Genomic DNA, 26,240 nt, shown 5'->3' with positions numbered 1-26,240 from the left:
TTCTTTCTTTCTTTCTTTCTTTCTTTCTTTCTTTCTTTCTTTCTTTCCTCCCTTTCTTCCTTTCTACCATATGGCTCCTTTGCTTAAAATATTTAATGGATCCATTCTGCCTTTCAGAAAAAAAAATATAAAATCCTTATATAATGCCCTTCACAATCTGGTGCCAAGTTATCTCTCAAGCCTTATTTCACAAAATTCCCTTTACATTCAAAATGAGCTACCTCTTGAAGCAACCCACTTGAATTTTGGATAGCTCTAATTGTCTGTCTCTATAACTTCTACCCATTGGTCCTTTTTTAGCACTCTGGTACCAGATAGAGCAAGTCTAATCTCACTTCCAGGAGATAACTTTTCAAATACTTTAAGATAGCTATGAGTCCTCAAAATATTTTATTTTCTAGGATAATATCATATTCAGGTGATCCTCATATGTCATGGACTAAAAGCCCTTCACCATCTTTGCTGTCCTCTTCCGTATGCTCTCCAAATGGTCAATGGCCTTCCCAAAATAGAGGATGACCAATCAAACACAATACCAACGTTATGCCTTTTAATGTAGCCCAAGAACATATAGGTTGTTTTGTCTGTCATATTATCCTAGAGACTCATATTGAGCTTTCAGTACACTAATGTCTTCAGATATTTTTCAGACAAATTGCTAATTATGCCTCCTCAATATTATTCTTATGAAGTTGTTTTTCAACTTAAATATAAGATTTTACCTTCATCCCCATTTGACTTTCATTTTATTACTCATTTTTAGTGTTCAAGCCTATCAAAATCTTTTTGAGTCCTGATGTTGTAATCAATGTTAGCTATTCCTTCCATCATTGCATTATCTCTAGGTTTGCTAAGTATATCATCTCTGTCTATAGCCAAGTCATTGATAAGAAATGTTAACTAACACTGGGCCAAGCACAGATCCATGACAAATACTGTAAGACCTGTAGTCTAGATGGCATCTAATTATTAATGACTATTCTTGTAATCCTTCCATTAAATCAGTTATAAATCTATCTAATTATAATATTATCAAGCCTATAGTACTCCATCTTTTCACAAAAATAATATGAAATTGTTGCACAGAGGTACCCTTAGTACAAAAAGGCTGTATTTCCCTTTGTTTTCACCCTACCTACTCATCCTACATGTAAGAATCATTTGGGAACAATGAAATTGGCCTCTGTCACTAGATACAGCAGACATATAAAGTAAGTGAGAATTTGGGTTTCTGGTTTATGAAGCCTATAATATGTAATACCAGGCCCCAGTGATTTCAAAAAATGCCTTACAGGAAACTAGAATTGTGCCTTTCATCTCTGTGAAGGGCATCCATGAACAGACATTGAAAACTGCCATAATCTGTCAAATAGACATACAATTGTAAAGTCATTTCAAAACGCATACGATCATGTAGGGAAATTGGTTTGCCTGGGTCAATGTCCCTAGATGCAGCCAAGAGTAAGAATACAGAAGAATCCAGAAACTATACATTATTTTTTACCAGAGCACAGGAAGAGCTGACTCTCCAAGAAATTTAGGAGTGGAGATCTTCCTTTCCCAAGAGTTCCTAAATAGGGTCCTCTAGCTAAAAGTTAGCCTTTTCTTCCCAAAATTCTTGACTGTCCCTAGTGAATATCTGTACAACACATTCTAAGTGATACTATAATTATTTGAACTTTCCATTCTACTAGAACAGGGGTGGAGAACCAGTGGCCTCAAGGCCACATGTGGTCTTCTAGGTCCTCAACTATGGCCCTTTGACTAAATTCAAACTTTCCAAAACAAATCGCCTTAATAAAAAGATTTGTACTATAAAACTTGGATTCAGTCAAAAAGCCACACCCAAGGACCTAGAAGGCCACATGTGGCCTCGAGGCCACAGGTTTCCCACCCCTGTACTAGAATGTAAACTCTTTGAGGGCACAGCAACTATGGTTTTGCATTTTTGTACACCCAAAACGTTGCAATTCAACTCAATTCAATTTCTCAAGCATTCGTTAGGGACTTCTCTGTGTCAGGGAGTCTACTAAGTATTGGTAATATAAAGACAAAAATAATAGTTCCTTTGCTCAAGAAGGTTACATTCTACTGGGGGTAGCATCCATGCACATATAAACAAAAACAAATTACATATACATAGTAAATTTAAAATATTTTGGGGGGATACTAAGACAGAGAGAAGTTAAGTGATTTGCTCAGAATTGTATCTGAGGGATTTGAACTTGCATCTATCTTTACCAGCTCTAGCGCCCTATTCATTGCACCACACTCCCTCTCTAGGTCAAAAAGAAAGAGTAAGGGAGAGTACTTTTGGCTAAAGGTTTTGGAGAAGGACCCTTGGAGGAGACTGTACCTGATCTAAGTCATTACTATCTCATATTATATTTTCTTTTATGAAACCTTTTAGGATGTGTAGTGGGAAGTGATCTCCCCTCCTCAGTATTTATGTGGTACTCTGTAACTTTCTTATGCACATTTGTAATACATTCTAATTTGTCTTGTGTCCCTATCCCATGGAATGTGCCTCATCCATGATCAGTTATAATCATCAGAGCCTGAGCCGAAGCACGCTTCTGAGAAGTGAAGGCATGTTCCAAAGTTGCCATCAAAGAGAACAAATGGAAGGTTGTACTGAGTGAAGTCCTTGTATACCAGATAACCAAACTGAAGATCTTGGAAGTGGGTAAGAATGGAAATTTGCCACAGTGGTCCAAAACCGGGAAGTCAGCACAAAGTCAGGGAGAACATATTAGGATGGGGAATGGTGGGCACAGTTCATTAAGTTTAGCTTTCTGTACTTTTTCAGAGACTAACTCAGTGCTGGGCAAAAAGTAGGTGCTCATTAAATGGTTACAGGAATGAATCCAGTTAGCCCATGTTCAGTTGTCTTCTTAGAGTATTTCAATGAACAGACAAGGAGAATTAACATTGAATAACACTAGTAGTATGTCAAAAGGCTTTGGCTAAAAATGTCCCATCTTCATCTTAATTACAATCTTAATACAGTTCTTCTTCACAGGTACATAGGATAATGTTAGTCTAGCCGTGGTTGAATGATTACAAATTTGGAATTAAGGCACTTTGTTTTCTGGGAAGGATCAAATATGAGCTAGTCAAAATGTTGCCATGGATTTATTGGATAAAAACCAATACCACACATTGTTATCTGGCAGAGAGCAATGCCTTAGAGGAAATGAACCTTTTATCTTTGCTGAGCAACTACTAACACAAGGCTAAGCCCTGTGGAAGGAGGCAGAATAGTGATATGTGAGATGGTCTCTTACACTGTTGTTCACAAGAGAGATCTTAGGATCTTGGGAGCTAACCCTTACAGCAGAGACCTAACTAGGGCACATTTACCAGGGCTTTATGCCAACATATAGTGGAAGGAGTTTTTTTCCCAATGGTAGTCCTCCATCCTGATATCTCAACACCTACTAGTCCAGTTGATTCTTTTTTGTTGGACCTACCTCTCACCATTTCCCCTGCCTACAATCTTTCCTCCCCTATTACCTCATTCTCAGGTTTGGGAAATCAGGAATCATTAGCAAATCATTCTCTGTGCTGTATCTTTCCCTAATTTCAACTGAATTTGCTCTTGGCACAGGAAATCCTCCTGTCACTCTGCCTTAGAGGTCATTTAGTTGAATCTTAATTTTACAATGAGTAAGTTGGAGCAGAGAGAAATGACTTATTCAAAGTTACAGAGGTAATAAAGTAGTAAATCCAAGATTCAAATACAGATCCTCTGAATCCAAAATCAGACTTCCTTCCAAAATATCACATTACTTCTGAAATTGCACAAGTGCAAATATTAGAGAACAACACAAATATTACAGATTTGTAGTTACAGATATTACAATTTACACATATGCAAATGTTAGAAAACACAAAGTATAATTACACATTCAGAGCCTCCATTTCTCCTCTCTCTTCCCAACCTTTCACAGTCTGGCTTCTAATCTCATTATTCAAATAAAACTTCTCTTTCCAAAGTTACCAATGATTTATTTATTTTTTGGTGAGGCAATTGGGGTTAAGTAACTAGCCCACAGTTACACAGCTAGCAAGTGTTATGTGTCTGAGGCTGGATATGAATTCAGATCCCCCTGACTACAGGGTCAGTGCTCTATCCATTGCACCACCTAGCTGCCCCTACCAATGATTTCTTAATGGACAAACAAAACTTTCTGTTCTCAATCCTCATTCTTCTTGACCTTTCTGGATCATTTAACTCTGACTTCCCTGAGTTGATTTTTTTGACATAGATCTCTTTTTATCCTCCACTTATCTGTCTGGAAGATTCTTCTTCTTTGTTGGATTATCATCTGTGTACCGCAACCTAATTGTGGGTGTAACCCAAGGTTTTGCCCTTGGTTCTTTTTTCTTTTCTCTCTATAATCTAGCCTTAAAGGTCATAAGACTTTAAGTTGTAAAGTACCTTACATACCATCTCGTTCTTATACAGTGATCTGCATATGAAAACAGAATAACAGCTTCCATTTCAGAGAATCACAGAATTTTCTGTGGGAAAGATCCTCAGATTTCATTTCAGGATTTCATAGGTGTGGGGAGGGGAGGAGATTGAGAGAGAGAGAGAGAGAGAGAGAGAGAGAGAGAGAGAGAGAGAGAGGTGGATCTCTTTGGCAGTCTAGTCAAGCTTATGGATCCTCCTCAGAAATTGTTTCTAAATGCATAAATACATAGGATTACAAAGAAAACCAATTACATTTAAATATAAATTTCAAAATATACAAAAAAAACCTTATAGACTTCCCATTGAGAAGCCCTGTTCTACCCAATAATGTACATGGAAAAGAGTTCTACAATTCCTGGAAAGGGAAAATGTGACTTTGGAGAAGTTTAATGATGGAGGACTAATCCCTCTTGAGGCCATCCATTGCATGTTTGAACAGTTCCTATTTTTTAGGAAATTTTATTTTTTCCTTATATTGAACCAATATGTATCTTCTTTTCTGAAGTTTCGACTGAGTTTTACCACATGGTACCACATAGAATGTTGGGGCTCTTTCCCATGTGACAGCGTTTCAAATACTTGTAGATGGTTTTCACATCTCTTCCCTGAAGTCTCCTCCTCTACAGGTTAAACATTCCTAGTCACATCAAGAGGTTCTCATGTAGAATTAAATTGAATTCAACAAACATTTATAAAGCACATGTTATGAGCAAGACATTATATTAGGCAACTAGGGAACAGGGGCACAAATGCCAAAATGAAACAGTCCCTGCCCTGTGCCACTTTCATGATCCCCATGGGGATGATTCCACCCTGAGGTCCATTCAGTGGTTGGTGAGTCCTTGCCTGAAATTCCCATATTATGAGCAGGACCAGCCACATTGCTTACTTTCCACTTCTTGCTTACTCTCTGGTCAGTTCCACCTCTATCTAGGCTGCTTGTCCCCCAAACAGGTACCCTACTTTCCTCTTCAGACCCTTTACAGCACCCTTTTATGTATTGTCTTCTCCTTTTAGAATTTAAGCTACTTGAGAGGAAGGATCATTTTCTTCTCTTGGTTTTGTATTCACAGCACTTAGCATAGTGCCTGCTTTCTCTCTCTCCCTCACTCCCTCTCTCCCCACTCTCCCCTTCCCTGTGTCTCTTGCTCTTACACACATAGTTAGCATTTAATATGCTCTCTGTGTCTCTCTCATCTATCTTTCTTATCTCTCTCATCTATCATATCTCTACATTCTTTGTCTCTGTCTCTCTCCCCCTCCTCTCTCCTTTATCATCTCTATTCTCTTTCTCTCTCATTTCTCTCAACTTGCATTCTACTGGGGTGGGTAATGGGTGAGGCAGAAATCATTTACACAAATAAATCTAATATAAGGTAGGAGAAGGTAAAGGAGACGTGAGATAAAATACTCAGAAGGAAAGAGAGGATGATTAGATTTGGGGAGATTGGTGAAAATTATATAGGAGGTAAAACTTGAAGTAATTCTTGAGGGCAGATGAAGGATCTACAGGGTGGAAATAAGGATAGTGTGTGAATGCCTAAAGGCAGGAAATGGCATATTTGCGTGAGGAAACAGCTAGTGGTTCAACATAGCTGTAACAGAACATATGAGGGAGATCTAAGTGAAATTAAGCAAAGAGGGGAGGAGTTTGGAACTGGTCTAGGGAGCACCTTGAATTCAAACTAAAGATAAAGAGTCTGTGTTTTGTTTGAGGGTAGGAGGGAGCCATCAGAGTGCATTGTATATGGGGAGTGCATTGTATATATCTCAGCAAGTTCATTTTAGCAGTTATGTGAATGATGGATTTGAAAGAGGGAGACTGGAAATCAGGAAGCCATTTAGAGGCTACTACAACAGTTGAGGTAAGTGGCGGTGAACATAGCATTAGATTGGTGGCCATGTTAGTAAAGAGAATGGGAATGATACAAGAGATGAAAAGGTAGAATAGACAAATTTTGGCAGTTGATTAGATGTGGAGGGGAAGGGAAATGGGAAGACTCAAGGATGATTCAAGATTTAGAGCTTAGGTGACTATTTTAACATAGAAACAGAAGTTTGGAAAAGGGGCAGATTTAAGGGGGAAGATTATGAGTTATATTTTACACATACTAGTTTGAGATGCCTGTAGGAGATCCTGGTGGAGACATTTAGCAGGCAGTTGGCAGCTCAGGAGAGAGATTTAAGCAGAATTTATAAATACAGTATCAGTTGCATGGAGATAATGGAACCCACAGGAGTTGTTGAGATCACTATAATAGTGGAGAGAGAAAAGTAAAGAGAACAGGATCTAGGATAGCCTTAGGAGTTCCTGTTGTTTAGGAGGGTAGGAGATAGGTGAATCAGACAGCAAAGGAATAGTTAGCCAACTGGGAAGAAGGAGAGAGAGAGACAGAGGCAGAGAGACAGAGAAAGACAGAGAGACAGAGAGAGATAGAGAGAAAGAGAGATAGAGGGAGGGAGGGATGGTGGTAGGGGGAGAGAGAGAGAGAGAGAGAGAGAGAGAGAGAGAGAGAGAGAGAGAGAGAGAAAGAGAGAAGATACTTAGAGACAGAGAGAGAAACACCATAACACCAAGGAGAAGAAACTACTTAAAATTATAGTATAGGGGCAGCTAAGTGGCACAGTGGACAGAGCACTGGCCCTGGATTCAGGAGGACCTGAGTTCAAATCCAGCCTCAGACACATAACACTTACTAGCTGTGTGACCCCGGGCAAGTCACTTAACCCCATTGCCTAGCCAAAACAAAATAACAAACAAAAAAACAAAAAAAAAGTATAGTATACAGTGGTCAGTAGTGCAGTAATGTTAAATTTTACAGAAGAGTTCTTAGAGAACTGAATAATGCCATTGGCTTTGGTAAATAAATAATTAAGAACTGAAAATAGATCTAGGTTCAAATCCACACCTGACATTTAATATCTGTTTGGCCTTTGACAAGTAATATACCCTTGTGGGGCTCAGTTTTTGCATCTGTAAATTGGTGATAGTGATTTACACAGTGCTTACTTCACATATTTGTTGAGGACAGTGATTTTCAAACCATAAAGTGATATGAAGATGTGAGCTGTTATTATGATTACTGTGATACTGGCAATGTATGGGTTATTGTACCTACACAAAGACTCTCATCTTCCTCTCTATTCTTAGACTTCAGCCCTATTTTCCATTAGTTTATTCTTCTCAGAAAATGTAATAGAAGATATGGAGGTTGTCAAGAAAAAAAAAAGATAATTCAATTAATGTGTAATCAAAAGACAGAGGCACCTGCTGTGCATCATACATTTGGAAGCAGACTCATCAGTTGGGTGCTAATCCAAGAAAACACTAAAACCCTGACTTGGAAAATTGTTGCATTATAGAGGGGCTCATATGGAGAGTGAAAAATTAGTGGGATGGTAAAAAAATCCTTTCCTGAGAAACTGAGTTGCATAGAGAGGAAGAAAAGGGTTGATTTCAGTCAGAGACTTGTCCCCCGACCTTAACCAAAATGAACCATGAGCAATTTGTTGAACTGATGACTTAATAAAACTAAGTTTTGCCTTAAGGGGGGGAACCTTCATACTACAGATTGAGCTGATACACTTTCAAAACAGCCACCTAGTAAGTCATTTCAACTAGAGCTAGATCTAAATATTTCTCATGTTTAGTGAACTGGGCAGGGTCAAGGCTGCTTGGAAGTAGCCAAACATCAGCAGTTGCTCGGCATAAGTCTAGGTCTTGTGTCTATGTTGAGAACATAGCTAAAAACTGACTTTTGGAAAGGGGATGCTGGGAAGTACCATCCTCTAGAGTCAAACCAGAAATCTGAAATACCAGGGGAACTGACAATAGGAGAGAATGTGAGCATTGAAGGCTGGGTTCTAAGAATAATCAGAAGACAGAAATTGTCAAGTACGTGGAGTCATGAGAATTGGGTTCAAGGCTTGGCTCCACCGTTAACTAACTATGTGACCTTGGACAACTCATTTCTCCTATCAGGGCCTCAGTTTCCTCATCTGTACAATAAAGGGACTCTGAGAAAATTACCTTGAAGGCAATCAACAGCTCTCACATTCTATGATGGTATGATTTTGTGATCCAGAGACTTCACTCTCAGGAATGTTGTTCTCTTGTGGAGTCTTCAAGACTATACCAACACAAAAAGAATCCATTAATTAAAGAGAAATTTCATGAATATTTTCAGTGTATGTGCAGGACTGCTATTGTCTTTCAATAAAAACCCTGCTAAAATTGTTTAACTCTTAATCCTCATTACCTCATTTTAAAGTTGTATGTTCTAAAGTTTGAACTCCCAATTCAACTCAATTAAGTTCAATTCAATCCAACAACTAAATGCCTTCTTTGTTCAGAACATTATTTCAAGACCAGTTCCATTTCTATAACAGGTTGTCATCTTTCTCATAATTAAATATTAACCAGGAGTTGAATTTTGAAGAAGGACTGAACTGCTTGGTTCCAATTTTTTCATGAAAAATTCTTAGAACAGAAATTATTGCCTATTTTCCTCTTAAGTAATTTAACTAAGCAACTCAATAGAAAAGAGAATAATGGAGACAGTCCACATATAAATAGACTATTTTAGCAAAAAAACTTGTTGTGTCTAAAAGTCATTGCTGTAAGATTGGGAACTTTTATTAAAAATTCCAGAAAGTCAGAGACTTCTGGGCAAGGTGCTGGAGTCTTCATCCTTCAGGGTTGGCTTTCTCATGACACAGTAAGGTCACAGAATCACAGTGGCTTATAAAATCTCAGAGTTGGAAGAGACCCGAGAGGACATGTAATCAAATCCACTCTCAGTTCAAGAATCCTTTCTATATAATCCCTAACAGATGTTCATCCAGGTTTTGCCTGAACACTGTTGGCAAAGGCAGGGTGGGGGTCGGGGCTACCTATGGTTACTTTATTCCTGAGACATTCCAGAGAGCTTTGTATCATTCCAATCTGGTACCTCAGCCTGTGGTCTCTGTCTTTGCCATAAGGCCTTCTTCACTACTCAGGAGAACTTTCTCAAATCTGACCCACATTAATTACCAGCTCTTGCCTCCTACCTAGACTTTTCTAGGCAATCCCTCTATTAATTCCTTCCTGCTATGATTCAGGCCTCCTGGCCCTGGCATTATCACCTGGAATAAGGATATACTACAAGTGAAGTTCTTGAATAATTTAATCATTTCCCTCCCTCAACAGAATTCCCTCCAAGCACTGGTACTCTTCTTGGACTCACCTCTCAGTGATTAGCATGCTTTTACTTTATTATATTCTCCCCCTGCCTATGTATTTGAACCTCTAGCTTCTTGTACCAATCTTGTTGTTCTCTTTCCCCAACTTCCTGCTCCATTATTCCCAGTCTTTTAACCTTGTCTACTTCCTTATCCTTACCCCTCACCCTAATTGTCCTACTCCAGATGTCCAGAGCCATTGTGCTCTCTGGAAGGCCTGCTCCTTAGTTAACAAAATTGTTTTCATATGAAAAACTTTCCTTTACCACTTTCTCTATCTTCTGACTGTAATTGATACCTTGTTCACCCCTATGACATGGTATTAGTGGTTACGCTTTTCAGTATCAGTTATATTTTCATTCGTGCCTCTTTAGTTGATAGTTATGGTGAAGGAGTCTAAATATACCTTGCTCCTTCTTACAAGTCATCAAAATCTTCTCCTCTGAAGTTTATTCAATTCAAATTTATCTCGTAATCCAGATTTTGAAGGCCATTATATTTTGAACCTCCTGGATAGTCTTTCCTTCTTCAAATGAGCTCAGTGCCTGCCTCACATTCTTCTCCCTGCTCCACCTTCTGCCCTCATATGAAGGGATTACAAGAAATATATTTATATATTTCCTTACTCTCTAAATTCTTAGTTCCTCAATCGACTTTACCATGAAAAAGTTTGGAATACTAACTGTGATGTAAGGATGAATCAATTAAAAAATGTAAAAGAATTGCCCTGCTACAATGAGGGGCCAGTTGAGATTATGTAACAAATTTGTAGTGGATCCAGTTAATAATGCTTCAGCATTTTTCCAAGTTCTATTCAGAATCATATTGAGATGGGGAAGGGAAGAATGTATGAATGAACAATGAAGGGGGAATGATCTAGGAAAGAACTGAGGGGTGAAGAGGTTGGATCAGGGCAAAGAACAGGATTTAGAGTTGTAAGGCAGAGGGAAAGAAAGAATGATAAAAGATTATGATCTAAATTTTGGAGTTCATGAACATGGAAGTGGAATACTTGTGGGTGACAGAAAGATCAAGAATATGACAATATCTGTATGTAGCTGAAGTGGGCTGGAGGATTAGGTCGGGAGAATTTTGAGTCAATTGAGGAATTTACTATATATCTTGGGTTCAAGATATATATATATATATATATATATATACACACACACATATATATATACATATACATGTATATGAGGTATTCTCAGAGGGAAGGCATTAGCAGTGGGGATGGCGGATGTCTCTTACAGGAAGTTGGATTTGAGATGAATTTTGAAGGAAGCTAGGGAAGACAGGAGAGGAGAGGACATTTTAGGCATACAGGAGAACCAGTAAAGCGGCACAAGGTTGGAGGAGTATGCCTTTTGGATATACATAGTTGTTTACATGTTGTCTTCCCTTATTAGAACATCAGCTCACTGAAGGCAGGCACTGTGTTTTTTTTTCTTTCTTTGCAGGAGGTTTAAAAGTTCTTAGCACAGGTCGTAGAACTTAATAAGGGCTTAATAATTGTTTGTTGATTGATACTTCTTGAGGAAACCCATTACTCATTTGATCAATGCTAATTAGCCAATATCCTAAAAAGCAAACACATTGCTTTGCTGACAAAGGTCGGTACAGTCAAAGCTATGGTTTTTCCAGTAGCAATGTATAGCTTTGAGAGTTGGACTATCACGGAAACCTAAGTGCCACAGAACTGATGCTTTTGCATTGTGGCACTGGAGAAGACTTTTGAGAGTCCCTTGGACAGCAAGGAGATTAAATCAGTCAATGCTTAAATAAATTAATTCAAGCTATTTGCTGGAAGGTCAAATACTAAAGATGGAGCTTAAATACTTTAGCCAAATTATGAGAAGACAGGAATCATTGGAAAAGACCCTGATACTGGGAAAGATTGAAAGTAAAAGGTAATGTTATGGAAGTAAGGAATATGAGCTTAGACAGATTTTGTGAGTTAGTGGAGGATAGAAGGGCCTAGTGTGCTATGGTCCATGGAGTCATGAAAAGTTGGACACTATTAGACAATAAACAAAAAAAGATTTTTGTTTCCTTATCTGTAAAATGAAAAGTTTGAACCAAATGATCTGAATGGTTCCTTTTAGTTCCAAATGCTAAGACCATCCGACATAAAACAAAACAATAGAAAATAAAAATAGTTAGAAGACTATTGTAATCCTGGAAAGGAGCAATGATTGGAGCATGTAACATGGTGGTGCTAGTGAGACTAGAGAGGAGGAGATGGGGACAATAGGTAGATATGATCAACAAGACAGTGATTCTCTGGATGTGGGACAGTTACTGAATCACAAGTTCAGAAATGGAAGGAATCTTACAGGCCTTTAGTCCAACTCTTATTTTGCAGATTAGGAAACTGAGGCACAGAGCAGTTAAGCTACTTTGGGAAAGGGGAAAGGAAAATTATTTATATATACCTACTGTGTGCCAGGCAATGTGCTAAGTGCTTAATTTTTTTTTCTCGTTTGATCCTCACAATAACCCTATGCTGCTATTATTCCCATTTTACAATTGAGGGAACTGAGGCAAACAGATGTTAAGTGACTTGCGTAGGGTAACACAGCTAGTAACTGTCTGAGGCTCAATTTGAATTTGGATCTTCCTGACTTCAGGGTCAGTGCTCTATATGTTTTGTCACCAAATGCCACTTGTTTTTCTGGGGTCATATAGTTAATAAGTGTCTGAGAGAGAATTTGAGCCCAGGCCCTCCTAATTCCTGATTCTACTATCATTGTTGCCTCTCTGCTATTGGGAAGGAAAAGGAAAGTGAAGTTAATCTTCACAGCACATAAGTGGTAACTTTCTCTACCTGCAGAAGGTAAGGACAATACTGGTGTTTTACTGTTAACTTAGTTAACATATTCAGCACCAGATCTCTGCACTTTGACCTAAGACAAGGCTCTGAAACATATGCAAACTGAAACTCCAATTGTCCTGTCCTAACCTCCTAACAAAGACATCCAATAAGAATTTTCTTTGTAGACCAGTGGTCCCTTTTTGCCCCCAAAACAATCACTGGGTACTTTACTGATGGGTCTGGGAACTGACTTTTCTTTTGCTCCCTGCAGATACGCTATGGACTCTCTGATGGCTCTTTGTGGTGCCGAAGATACTACTTCTGAGGGAAGCCAGAGTCTGCTGTCCATATCTTATCAAACTGACCAGAAGGCCTTTCAGTGGGGATGATAACCAAGGTGTCCTTTAAAGATGGAGGATGCTTCTCTAGGCCAAAAGCAAACCAGAACCATCCCTACATCCAGTCAAAAGATGGTCAAATGATACCGTGAATAGAAGTAGGAAAAATTAGTTCCTTTGGATTTCTCTAGCAGGTTTCTTGGGGGAAGAAATAGCTCCTACCTGTCTCAGAAATAGCTTCTGTGGGAAGTCCTGCAAGCTGTCTGAGCTGTTTTTTTAAAATTTGTGTTATTTCAGACCAACTTTCCATTATTCCAACATGTTCATTGATACAATGATTCAATGACGTAGTTGCTAAGATATTGAATCACTGACAAGATACTGTCCAGCGAGTTGATCTAAATTCAGTGTCTCCCTTCTATATGGAAGATATATGGAGAATATAAAATCACTCATTAATATATTAATAACTTATAATGTGAAAAAAACCAACAGCTATGCTAGATGCTGGGCACACACAAATAAATTATAATGCAGCCTCCACCTCTAGGTTGCCCTGACTGTCCCCTATGCCTGAAGTACGTCCCTTCCCTCAACCCTACCTTCTGGTGTCCCTCATTACCTTCAAGACTCAGCTAAAGTATCACCATAAGGAGTTTATAATCTAAAATAAAATACATATATAAATAATCATATCTTTTTTGGTTCCTATGACATATTCTTGTTACATTAAGCTAAAAATCCACTAAGTAAGGGACAATAGTAATTCCTTCTATAATGTCTTTGACAAGTGGCTATCTAACCTCCACATAATTTCCAATGATGGGGACCTCCACTACTTTCCAAAGAAAGCTATATTATTCTGGCACCATTCTAACTTTAAGAAGTTTTCCTCTATATCAGAACAAAATTTGTTCCCTTATAACTTCTGACCATTGGTTCTAGTTTTGCTGTTTTGTAATGCCAAAGGAGTATAAGGGTTAGATACAAGCCTGTCTGTTTGACATTTAAGTAATTTCACAACCTAGCCCCCTTGTAGCTTTCTAACACAGTGGTTTCCTAGCACTTTCTAGTCATCCTGGCCTACTCACTATTAAATACTTTTCCACATACATGAAATCTGTCTCCATATCTGGGTTGCACCAAAATGTCTCCAATTCTGGAATGTGCTTTCTTTTTCACCTCTACCTCCTGGTATCCCCAGTTGACTTTAAGATTCAGCTGAAGCATCCCCTTTTACATGAATCCTTAACTGATGTCCCTAACTGCTAGCACATGCCTTTCCCAAACTATCTTGTATTCTTTTTTTTTTAAATATATCTTTATACATTTATATATGTACATCTTGTCTCTTCTGTTAGAATGTAAACTCCTTGATTTCAAGGACTGTTTATTTTGGAGTCTGCAATTTCAGTGCTTTTATGATGTCTGACACATAGTAAGTACTTAATGAGTGCTTTTTGATTGATTGATCCTATGTTCCTCATCCTTCTGGTTAACCTCTTCTTGACCATTCCAATTGTTCATGTCTTTGCACATATGTGCTAATGAGGATGCAACACAGCATTCCATATTTGTTTTGCCTAGGACATTGTGTAGATAGAATATTATTCCCTTGTTGTTTTGGACATTGTTATCCTATTAATAAAGCTAGATCACTTTGAATTTTTTTGGCTACCATGTCCTACTGTTAAGTTTCTCTGACCTTGACATCCACTAAATTACAAATTTATGTCAATTTCTTTTAGCTGTTTCTCTCCTCATTCTATACTCACACAGTTGACTTTTGAACCCAAGTTTTAAATTTATCTCTATTAAATTTAATTTATCAGATTCTGCCCATAATTGTATTTTTGAGACTCTATTGAAATCCTGTTCTTCCATCTAACATATTAGCTATCCTTCCTAGCTTTATGTTATTTGCAAAATTTGTAAGTATGCTCTCTATGGCTTCATTCAAGACATTTATACAACCATTGAACAGCACAAGGGAACAGAGCTAGAGACATACCAGAAAGAGGACATTAATTCATGACTACTCATTGGGCCTGATTACAAAACAAGCTATAAGGAGCATGAGGTAAACAGGGTTTTGCCCCAAAGGTACTAGTATTTGGGGCTATGGGTTTCATCCGCAGTGCTTCTTAAACTGGGGTCATGAAAAATTTGGTAACAGTAAAAGATTTCTGAATGTGCAATGACCAAAAATTAATTAAAAATTAAATGTAATGAATCCAAGGTATTTCTGACAGTGTTTGCCTGTGTTGCATCACACAACCTCACTACAGCCTTGGTTCTGAACACAAAGCATGCCCACTTTACACTGCACATGGCATCAGGCCATGCAATGCCAATGAACAATGCCAAAACTCGAAAAGGGGTCACCAGTGGAAAATAGTTTAAGAAGTCCTGTGGAGTACAGGGGATGTGTATAAACCGTTCTTAGTTTGCAGGACATATAAAAACAGTCAGAAAGCTGGATTTGTCTTGGCAGCAGAGAACAAAGCCCCCTCACCTCACTTTGACCTCCAATGATGATTGAAGGGGTAGCACTACTATATCAGAGCTGGACTTGCCCTTATGGTGACTGAATTCAACTCAGTAAGACTACCCCCTGAGCTGATACAACCCCCTCCTCTCTATGTTCTCCCACCCACTCAAGCAATTTTGCCCCAGGTGAAAATATTTCTAGTGTCTGCTCTGTGTATGATGACAGAATTTCAGATGCTTGGCATATATTGAAGTAAGTCATACTCAAATTGAATGTCAAAATTTTTTTTTAATTCAATTACAAAGTGCTTCTGTATCTTACTGTCTCTACACACATTGCTGATGTGATCACATCAAATCACTTGCAGCTAACTAAAAGTTTGTTTCCTTAGTTTCGCTCTGTTCCCTCCATCCACTGATGGATGCTCATCTCAAATTACCCATCCAGGACGTCCAATCCAAGTTCATTTGTCTTTCTCAATCCTGAAATCCCTGGACAGCATGTTATCTTTTGGTAAGCATTAGACTTGAAAATCCTGACCCTCTTCACTTCAGTAATTCCGTGGGTTATATCTCAGAAAAAAAAGGTACACTTAAAGTCTCAGCATCTGAGACTTAAATAATTTATGATCTCAAGTTAAAGTAGCCCTGTCAATGGCAATTTTTTTTCCCCAGTGGAACCTTAGATTAGTAGTCAATGCTGCCAGTCATCTCACCTCTCAATCTAAAGCCAAAGATAGCTGAGGATACAGGGAAAAAGAAGATAAGGGGGTATGGGTTCACAGCTGGAGGAAAGAGCCACACTTAAAGGACAGTAGGAAGACGATGAACTAGGAAAAGGGACTAACTCTCAGACAGATGAAAAAAGAGAAATGGTGTAGAATAGAGTTATGAATACTCTTAATAGAATGAGAGTATTCAGGAGAAAGAGGATGGTCAGTGGTGTGGAATATGGCAGGAAGGTCAAGAACAATGCCTTGTCTCATTCCAAAGAATTTTTGTGGGCTTCTCATACTTTTGAATGAATTTCCCCTATTGAATATCAGATGCTATTTCTTCTTTTATTGAACTATTTGAAATCTACCCTCTCAGAATGTAAGGTTTATGTCAATCAATATGCTGCTTTTCTTTCTTCTAACACAAGGGACAGGAGGACCGATGGTAATAGTTGACTTTAGATTGTGAGGTCCTTGAGGCCAAGGATTGTTTTTGCTTCTCTTTGTATTCCTAGCTCTTAGTACAGTGCCTGACACTTGACCAATGTTTATTGATTGACTGACTGACAAGAAGGTCTAGTAACAAAGGAAGCCTCAGTAGTTGCTATTTCCCATGTTCCAATCTCTAGATTGAACTCCTTTGACCAGAAACTCTTAATCCTTTGGTATGTTTCCTGATGGCAGGTAAATTTGTTCACATGTGAATCACCAGACTGCCAAGGGAATGATAATAATAATAATAATAATAATAATAATAACAACAACAGCACTAGATAACATTTATATAGCACCTACAACATGCCAGACACTATGCAAAGCACTTCATGAATATTACTTTATTTGATCTTTACAACAACCCTGGGAAGTAGGTGCTATTATTATCCCCATTTTACAGAGGAGGAGATTGAGGCAAACAGAGGTTAAGTGACTTGTCTCAGGTTACACAACTATCAAGCATTTGAGGCCACATTTATATTTTCCTGACTCCAGGCCCTGTGGTCAATCCATTTTGCCACCTAACTACTATGGAACAAAAATCTTCTACCTTAAAGGGTCTAGCTTTAGCTCAATCATCTATGGGGGAAACCTTATGCCTATTACAGAGTTACCAGTGGTCATTGATCCTTCTACCCTTTTTTTCTCTTTGTCACATTCCAATACCATGAGATGAATGCAGTACATTAGCAGTTGCCGAGCTTTGGCCCCCACACAAATGATAAATATTTTTGGTTCTTTTTTTCTTTCAGTTTCTGAATCAGGAAAGAACAATAAATATCAGACAAATAAGAAAACAACAAGGGAGAAAACACAGTGAAAGGAAGATGAAAATCTTGAGCTCAGTTCTTCCTGTCTTGTAAATTTCATTTATATTACACATACCTGGTAATGCAGGTGGTGGGATTCAAGTGGAAGGCCTCTTCTCTCCTTAACTGCCTCTGTCATTGTTCTTACCATTTCGCTTACTGATCATTTTGGTTTGAGGCACTGAAATCTCATTATTTAAAATGCAAATACTTGGAGAGAATAATAAACAGTAAGTAGCTAGTCAGATGCCAATGCATTTGTAGTCAAATGCTTCTTGGAAAGTGTAAAATTTGGCTTGGGTTTTCTCAATCTGTGGCTCTGGACAAGTCAGTTGACCACTCTGTCTCTACTTCCTCAATGGCAAAATTGGAATAACAGTATCTCCCTTGCCAACCACTTAGTAATGTTGTAAGGATCTAATGATATAATGTATGTGTAGTCCTTTTATAGAGAGTAAAGTGGTATTACAAGGTAGAATGGTGAGCAGGGCAGTGCCCTGGGTTCAGCAGACCTTGGGCCCAAATTCCTGCTCTGCAACTTCCTGTCTGGGTGGCAAGTCACTTAATTTACTTGACTTTTCAATTCCTCATCAGTAAAATGAGTGTTTGGCCTAAGTAGGCTTCTAATTTGAAATCTATGATTCTATAATCTTCCATTGTAATCCTCCTCTGATGCCTCATCATGTCATGGAGGCCACCCTGAGTTCTTAGGCTGTATATCAGTGAATCACTATGTCTGAATGATTCTAAAAGCTGAAAAAGATTTGGGGTGGACTTTTTGATGGTTTGTATGTATTTGTCCAAAGACAAAATGTATAGAGAGGCTCCTTACCTAATGACTAGGTCATGTTTTGTTTGGTTTGGTTTAGTTTTCACTTGTACTAATCCATGAATATTACCCACAAAAGACTATAATAAGGGTTCTAAATTTGAGGTCTATGGACAGATTTCAAGTTGTCTATGAACTTGAATGGAAAAAGTCGCAGATTTATTTTCACTAATTTTCACCTGAAATTTAGCATCTCCTTCAATTAGAAATTGAATTGTGGATTTTGTAAGTAACATTTTTCTGAGAAGGGTTTCATGAGCTTCACGGGATCCATGAAACAAATAAAATTTCAGATCTCTTTCTCTAGAGGGTTGAGGATATGACCTAGTGGAGGAATTACCAACACCAAAGAAATCAGGAATCCTTGAAGCATCATCATTATTATTAGAGTAAATTAATGTATTAGCTAACTCTTTTTGAGGGAAGATTAATTACACAACATACTTTAGAGCAAGGATTCTTAACTTTTTTTTTTTTGTGCTCATGGACTTTTTGGCAGTCTGGTAAGATCCATAGACCTTACCAGATAAATACTGTAAAATGCATATAATAAAATACATAGAATTAAAAGGAAAAATATTATATTGACACAGTTAGCAAATGTTAAAAAAAAAAAAACACAACTCATGGACTCCAGGTTAAAATCTCTGCTCTAGAGCCACATTGCTCTAGAATAAAAAAGTCTCCCTTGGTTCTTTAGCTCTCTTTCCTTTCCATACGTTCAGCTTTAAAATTGCAATATACAAAAGGATCATTAAAATTAAGTATTGGAAGGTACATTTGCAGCTATCAAATTGCAACTCATTAAAACCTACCTGAAGTGTTTGTCCAGCTTCTACCTGAAGACCTCTAAGAAGGGAGAACACGTTGCTTCCTGAGGCAGCTCAACTTCTGGACAGTTATAATTGTCAGGTTATAATTGTTAGTTTTAATTGGTCCTGACATCAAATCTAAATTTGAATCTTTACAATTTCTACCTATGGTTATACCTTCTGGTACCATACAGAAAAAGTCTAATCCATCCTCCGTAGGACAGACCTTCAAATATTTACGCACACTCATCATGATCATGTTCTTTCTAGGCTAAGCATGGCACAATTTCATGAACTAATTATCATCTGTAATGGATTCAAGTCCTGTCACTTACCTGGTTACTTTCCTCTGGACATTATCCAATTTATCAATACCCTTCTAAAAGCATCCTGCCCAAAACTGAACACAATACCCCAGATGAGGTCTGACAAAGGTGAGTACAGAGGGACAATTACTTCTGTATTCTTGAAAGGTGCACTTCTCTTGCTGCACCTCAAGATTGTGTTAGCTTTGCTTTCTTGGTGGCCACATCACGTTGCTAACTCATAGTGAAGTTGTGGTTCACTAGAAATAGTTTGATCTTTTCAGAATGCCTGATTCCTAGAAATGAATCCTCTATCTTGCGTTTAAGGATTTTATATTTTATGCTCAAGCATAAGACTAAAGCTATCCTTTCTAGCTTTATGTCATCTGCTAATTTCATAAGCATGCCTTTATAATGCCTTTCGCCAAGTCATCGATTAAAAAAAAGTTTTTTAAACATATTTTTATTTGATGAAATATTTACCAGTTACATGTAAAACAATTTTTAACAATAATTTTTAAAATTTTCGAGTTCCAAATTCTCTCCTGCCACCTATGCCTTCCACTTCCTTGAGAAGGCAAACAATTCGATATCAATTATATATATATGAAGTCATGAAAATGTATTTCCATATTAGCCATGTTACAAAAGAAAACACAAAAAATAAAAATAGAACAAGAAAAATAAACTAAAAAAAAGTTTGTTTCAATCTGCATTCAAAGTTCATCAGTTCTCTCTGTGGAGGTGGCTAGCATTTTTCATAGGTCTTTTGGAATTGTCTTGGATCATTGTCTTGATCACAGTAGCTAAATCACAGTTAATAACCCTTAAATATTATTATTATTGCATACAATGTTCTCCTGGTTCTGCTCATTTCACTTTGCATGAGTTCATATGAGTCTTCTCAGGTTTTTCTGAAATCATCTTGCTCATTATTTCTTATAGCACAATAGTATTCCATCAAATCATATATTACAACTTGTTCAGCCATTCCCCAATTGATGGGCATCCCCTTGATTTTCTATTTGTTGCCACCACAAAAAGAGCTGCTATAAATATTTTTGTATAAATAGGCTCTTTTCCTTTTTTCTTTGATCTTTTTGAGATACAGACCTATTAGTGGTATTTCTGAGGCAAAGGGTATGCACAGTTTTATAACTTTTTTTACATAATTCCAAATTATTCATCAGGAGGGTTTGACTAGTTCACCAGTCCAACAGTGTATTAGTGTCCCAATTTTTCCACATCCTCTCCAGCATTTGTCATTTTGCTTTTCTGTCATTTTTGCCAATCTGATAGGGGTGAGGTGCTACTTCATAGTTGTTTTAATTTGCATTTCTTTAATTAGTAGTTATTTAGCACATTTTTCATGTGACTATTGACAACTTTGATTTCTTATTCTGAGAATTGTCTGTTCATATCTTTTGACCATTTATTAACTAGGGAATGGCTTTTTTTTTTAAATAAATTGGCCTTAGTCCCTGTATATTTGAGAAATGAAGCCTTTATCACAGAAACTTGCTGTAAATTTTTTCCCCCAGTTTCCTGTCTTCCTTCTAATTTTGGCTATGTAAGTTTTGTTTGTGGAAATTCTTTTAAATTTCATGTAATGAAAATTATCTATTTTATTTCCCATGATTTTCTCCATCTCTTATTTGGTCATAAACTCTTCCATTATCCATAGACCTGACAGGTACATTTTCCCATGCTCCCTTAATTTACTTATATCACCCTTGATGTCTAAATCACTTATTCATTTTGACGTCATCTTGGTATACAATGTGAAAAGTTGGCCTATGCTTGGTTTCTGCTGAACCGTTTTCCAGTTTTCCCAAGAATTATTGTCAAATAGTAAGTTCTTGCTCCCGAAGCTTGGATCTTTGGGTTTATCAAACAGTATTATCAAATGATTACTATTGTCATTTACTACTTTGTTTTGTGTACTTAATCTATTCCACTGATCCACCACTCTATTTCTTAGCAAATACCAGATTTTAATTTTATGTTTGTTGTTTTGTAATATACTTTGAAATCTGGACCTGCTAGGTTGCATTCCTTTTCATTTTTTTTTCCATTGATTTCCCTGACATTCTTGCCTTTTTGTTCTTCCAGGTGAATTAAAAAATATAGCTCTATAAAATATTTTTTGGTAATTTGTTGGCATGCCATTAAATAAGTAACATAACTTAGGTAGAATTTTCATTTTTATTATGTTGACTAATCCTAACATTGAGCAATTAATATTTCTCCAACTGTTTAGATGTATTTATATTTATATGAAAAGTGTTTTGTAATTGTGAATCCCAGGGTTTGTCTTGGCAGGTAGATTTCTATCCCAAGTATTTTATCTTGCTTGTCATTATTTTAAATGGAATTTCTCTTTTTATCTCTTCCTGCCGGATTTTGTTGGTAGTATATAAAAGTACTGATGATTTATGTGAGTTTATTTTATATCCTGCAACTTTGTTAAAGTTGTTAATTGTTTCAACTAGTTTTTTTTTTAAACTGATTCTCTATGGTTCTCTAGTTGGACTATCATATCTGCAAAAAAAATGAGTTTTGTTTCCACATTGCCTGTTTTTATTCCTTCAATTTAATTTTCCTTGTTATATTGCTACTGAGCATTTCTAGTACAATACTGAATAATAGTGGTGATAATGGAAATCTTTGCTTCACCTTTATCTTAATTACAGATGATACTTGCTCTTGGTTTTAGTTAACTATTACTTCTCATTTTGAGAAAGACTCCATTGATTCTCTTGTTTTCTAGTTTTTTTTTTTTAATAAGAATGAATGTTACATTTTGTCAAAAGCTTTTTCTGTATCTATTGATAAAATTATATGATTTTTGTTGTTTTTGTTATGGATAGGGTCAATTACGCTGAAAAATTTCCTAATATTGAACCAGCCCTGCATTCCTGGTATAAATCCCACCTGATCATAGTGTATAATATTTGTGCTACATTTCTATAATTTCCTTCCTAGTATTTTATTTATTTATTTATTGCATTGATGTTCATTAAGGAAATCGATCTATGGTTTCTTTGTTTTTTTTCTCTCCCTGGTTTAGGTATGAAAGGAATTTGGCAGACTTCTTTGCCTGTTTTTTCAAATAGTTTATATAGTATTGGGATTGTTCCTTAAACATTTGATGGAATTCATTTGTAATCCATCTAGTCCTGGGGAGTTTTTCTTAGGGAACTCATTGATAGCTTGTTCAATTTCTTTTTCTAAGATAAGATGATTTAAGTATTACATTTCTTCTTTTGTTAATTTGGGCAGTTAATTTTTTTTGGTAAATATGCATACATTCCAGTTTTATTTTCTGTTCCACTAGCATGTTATTGGGTGAAGTAACTCTTAAACACTGCATTAATTTCATCTTCATTGGTGGTGAATTTACCCTTTTCATTTTTGATACTTTTGATAATTTGGTTTTCTTTTTTCTTTTTTAATAAATTAAGCAATGGTTTATCTATTTTATTGTTATATTCATAAAGTCAGCTCCTAGTTTTGTTTATTAGTTCAATTTTTTATTTCAATTTTATTAATCTCTGATTTTCAAGATTTCAATTTTTGTGTTTAATTGGGGATGTTTAATTTATTCTTTTTTTAGTTTTTTTTTTAGTTGTATGCTTACTTCACTTATCTTCTCTTTCCTTTCTTGATGTATATATTTACAGATATAAATTTTCCATTAAGTACTACTTTGGCTTCATCTCACAAATTTTAGGGGTATTCCACTTATATGTAAAGGAATCAAGACCATGTTCTTGTTTAAGAGAGAGAGAGAAAGAGAGAGAGACAGAGACAGAGACAGGGGCAGAGACAGAGAGACAGAGAGAGACAGAAACAGAGAGAGAGAGAGAGAGAGAGAGACAGACAGACAGACAGACACACACACACACACACACACACTCACAGAAGAGAGAGAATTGATGAAGCTGTTGGGAAAACATGAGACTGAAAGTTGGCCTGATTTACAATTGTGCCAATGGAAGATGATAACAACATATGCCCCATTGGTCCCATATCTGATGAGTTATTCATTTATTCATTTTCAAACATTCTCAACCTGGTGTTTTGGATAACCAAATCATTCTAGAGCTGGCAGTTTCATAGAATCATAGCATCACAGATTGTCCCAGTCAGAAGGGACCTTTTAGTCCCCATTTAGTCTAACCTGTAACTGAACTGTAATTGCCTCCAAAATCCCTTCAGAAAATCATCATTGAGCTTCTATTTGAATGTCTTTCAGTAAGTGGGAACTTATTCCCTCCCAAGATAGTCTGTTAGACTTTTGGAAAGCTCAAATTATTAGGCAGTTTTTTTCCGTTATATTGAGACCAAATCTTTTTTTTTTTAACTTCCTTCAATTGTTTTTGGTTCTGACCTTTGGGGCCAAGTAAAACATGTTTAATCCCTTTCCTTGCTGGCTCATTAAATGTTTGAAAATAAAGATCATGTCCTGTTGAAGACTTCTCTAGGCTAAACATTTCAACTTATTTCAAATAATCCTTGCTTATAGGCCAACATTTTCTATCCTTGTGACATTCTTGATGTGACTCTGGAAACCTCAGTTATTTTCAGAGCAGTGGCTTTAATGTCTAGAAATCTATTACTATCTTCTTAAGGGGACTGGAAAATGACCAGAATGTCCCTCTTACTATTCTCTTGGTCATTTAAGGATGCCTAACTTTGGCTACTTTTAGCAGCAGCTTTCCTTGCTACAAAAAGTAGATATAAAAGGACTATTAGATAGAAGGTCAGGTTTCATCTGAGATACCTTAAGAAATTACATGTGTGAAGAAAGTAAAAACTGTGTCATTCCTGTTCATTGGGAACTCATAAAACAATCTCATGCTCATCCTTTTCATTCACCTCCCATCTTTGAATATGCCCCTGGAACACTGGACTGCTATAAATCAATCAGTCAGTCAACAAGCATGTATTAAACACTTACTATGTGCCAGGCACTATGCTTAGTGATGAGGATTCAAAAAAAAAGGCAAAAACCTCAGTCTATTCCCTCCAGGGGTTCACAGTTTAATGGGGAAGACAACATGCAAACAACTATGTACATTGAAAATATATGCAATGTAAATGGACGTAATCTCAGAGGGAATTCTCACCAGAATCCAGGAGGATTAGGAAGGCTTCTTATAGAAAGTGGGATTTTAGATGGGATTTGAAAGAAGCTGGGGAAGCCAGCAGGTGTAAACGAGAAAGGAGACATTCCAGGAATGGAGGACAGCCAGAAGAAATCCAGAGTTGGGAGATGGAGTGTCTTTTGTGAGGAACAAGTCCGTGGATCATAGATTCTGGAGAGGAGTAAGGTCTAAAAGGACTGGAAAGGGGTGAAATTAGAAAGGGGTTCAAAAGTCAACTAGAGCTGTCATCTTAACTTAACTATTGGACCTAAGATTCCATATTATTTCATTTTGAAAATACGAAACTATTATCCCACTTCCCTTCTAGTTCCCCTTTATATATTATCTTCTCCCATTAAAATGTAAGCTCCTTGAAAATAGAGACTGCCAGGTGTACTTATATTTGTATCCCCAGCAATTGGCACAGTAAGTGTTTGATAAATGATAAGTGCTTAATAAATGTTTTAGCATCATCATTATAGCATTTATGTAGTGGTTTAAAGTTTGAAAGCACTTTACAAATTTGATCTCATTTTATCCTCACAACAACCCTAGGAGGCAGGTGCCATTATTATTCCATTTTATAGATGAGGAAATGAGGTAAACTGAAGTTAAGTGACTTGTCCAGAGTCGTATAGCCAGTAAGTATTGAGTCAGGATAATATTGATATCTAATCTAAGACTGAGCAGAGATTGCCTGGGTTGATATTAATAGCAGCTCCCATTTTCAAAGCGTGCACACAAACACACACGCATCTTTCACAATCACCATGTGAAATGGATAATAATGATGATTATCATAATAATTTATTGACATGATAATTTAAGGTTTAAAAAAGTTTCCACACAATAATCCTGTGGAGTCAGCTATGAAAATATTATAACCTCCATTTTATAGAGGAGGAAACTGAGGTTTGAAAGTTTATGTGAATGGCTTATGGTCATTGTACCTAACAAGTAGACTAGCAAAGGAATTGCCTATTTATGAGGGAGATAAGAATGCAAGGTTGTGTGGAACTGTCTCAGGGCTGAAGATTTGCTGCAGTTGGCTCCAGAAAGTAGAACAAAGAACAATGGGTGTGAGAGAAATGATTACTTCTTTCTTTTAAAAAAAATTAATTTATGGAATAAAACAAGCATTTCTATAACATAGTACAATAAAAAGATTATTGTACATGAAACTACAAGTCTACCATGCACAACTTGTTATTCCTTTCAAATATGACAAAATTATCTTGTCAATTTCTTTTTTCCTTCCTTCCTTTCCCCCTTGCCCTAGAGATGGCTATCATTAGACACAAATAAGTATATATGTGTAAAATTATTCTATACATACTTCTATTTGTTAGTTCTTTCTCTGGATACTGATTGCATCTTTTTCATGGCATTTGCAGTTAATTTGGGAATTGCTAATAGAATAAATTATTTGCTCAAAGTTGTTCTTAAAACATTATTGCTGTTACTGCCTACAATGTTCTCTTTGTTCTGCTCATTTTGCATTTCATTATTTCATGCAAGGCTTTCAATGTTTTTCTAAAATCATTGAGTTCATCATTTCTTGTTGCGGAGTAGTATTTAATCACAATCTATATATACTACAACTTGTTCAGTCATTCTCCAGTTGATGGGCATCCCTGCAATTTCCAGTTCTTTGCAACTACAAAGAGAGCTGCTTTAAACATTTTAGAACATATAGGTTGTTTTCCTTTTCCCCTACTTATCTTCAGAAATAGATCAAGTAGTAATATTGCTAAGTCAAAGGGTATAGATAATTTAATAAC

Source organism: Vombatus ursinus, unplaced genomic scaffold, assembly GCF_900497805.2.
Source record: "Vombatus ursinus unplaced genomic scaffold, bare-nosed wombat genome assembly UNPS02014973.1, whole genome shotgun sequence".
Classification (NCBI taxonomy): domain Eukaryota; kingdom Metazoa; phylum Chordata; class Mammalia; order Diprotodontia; family Vombatidae; genus Vombatus; species Vombatus ursinus.
Note: the sequence above shows the minus strand (reverse complement) of the source record.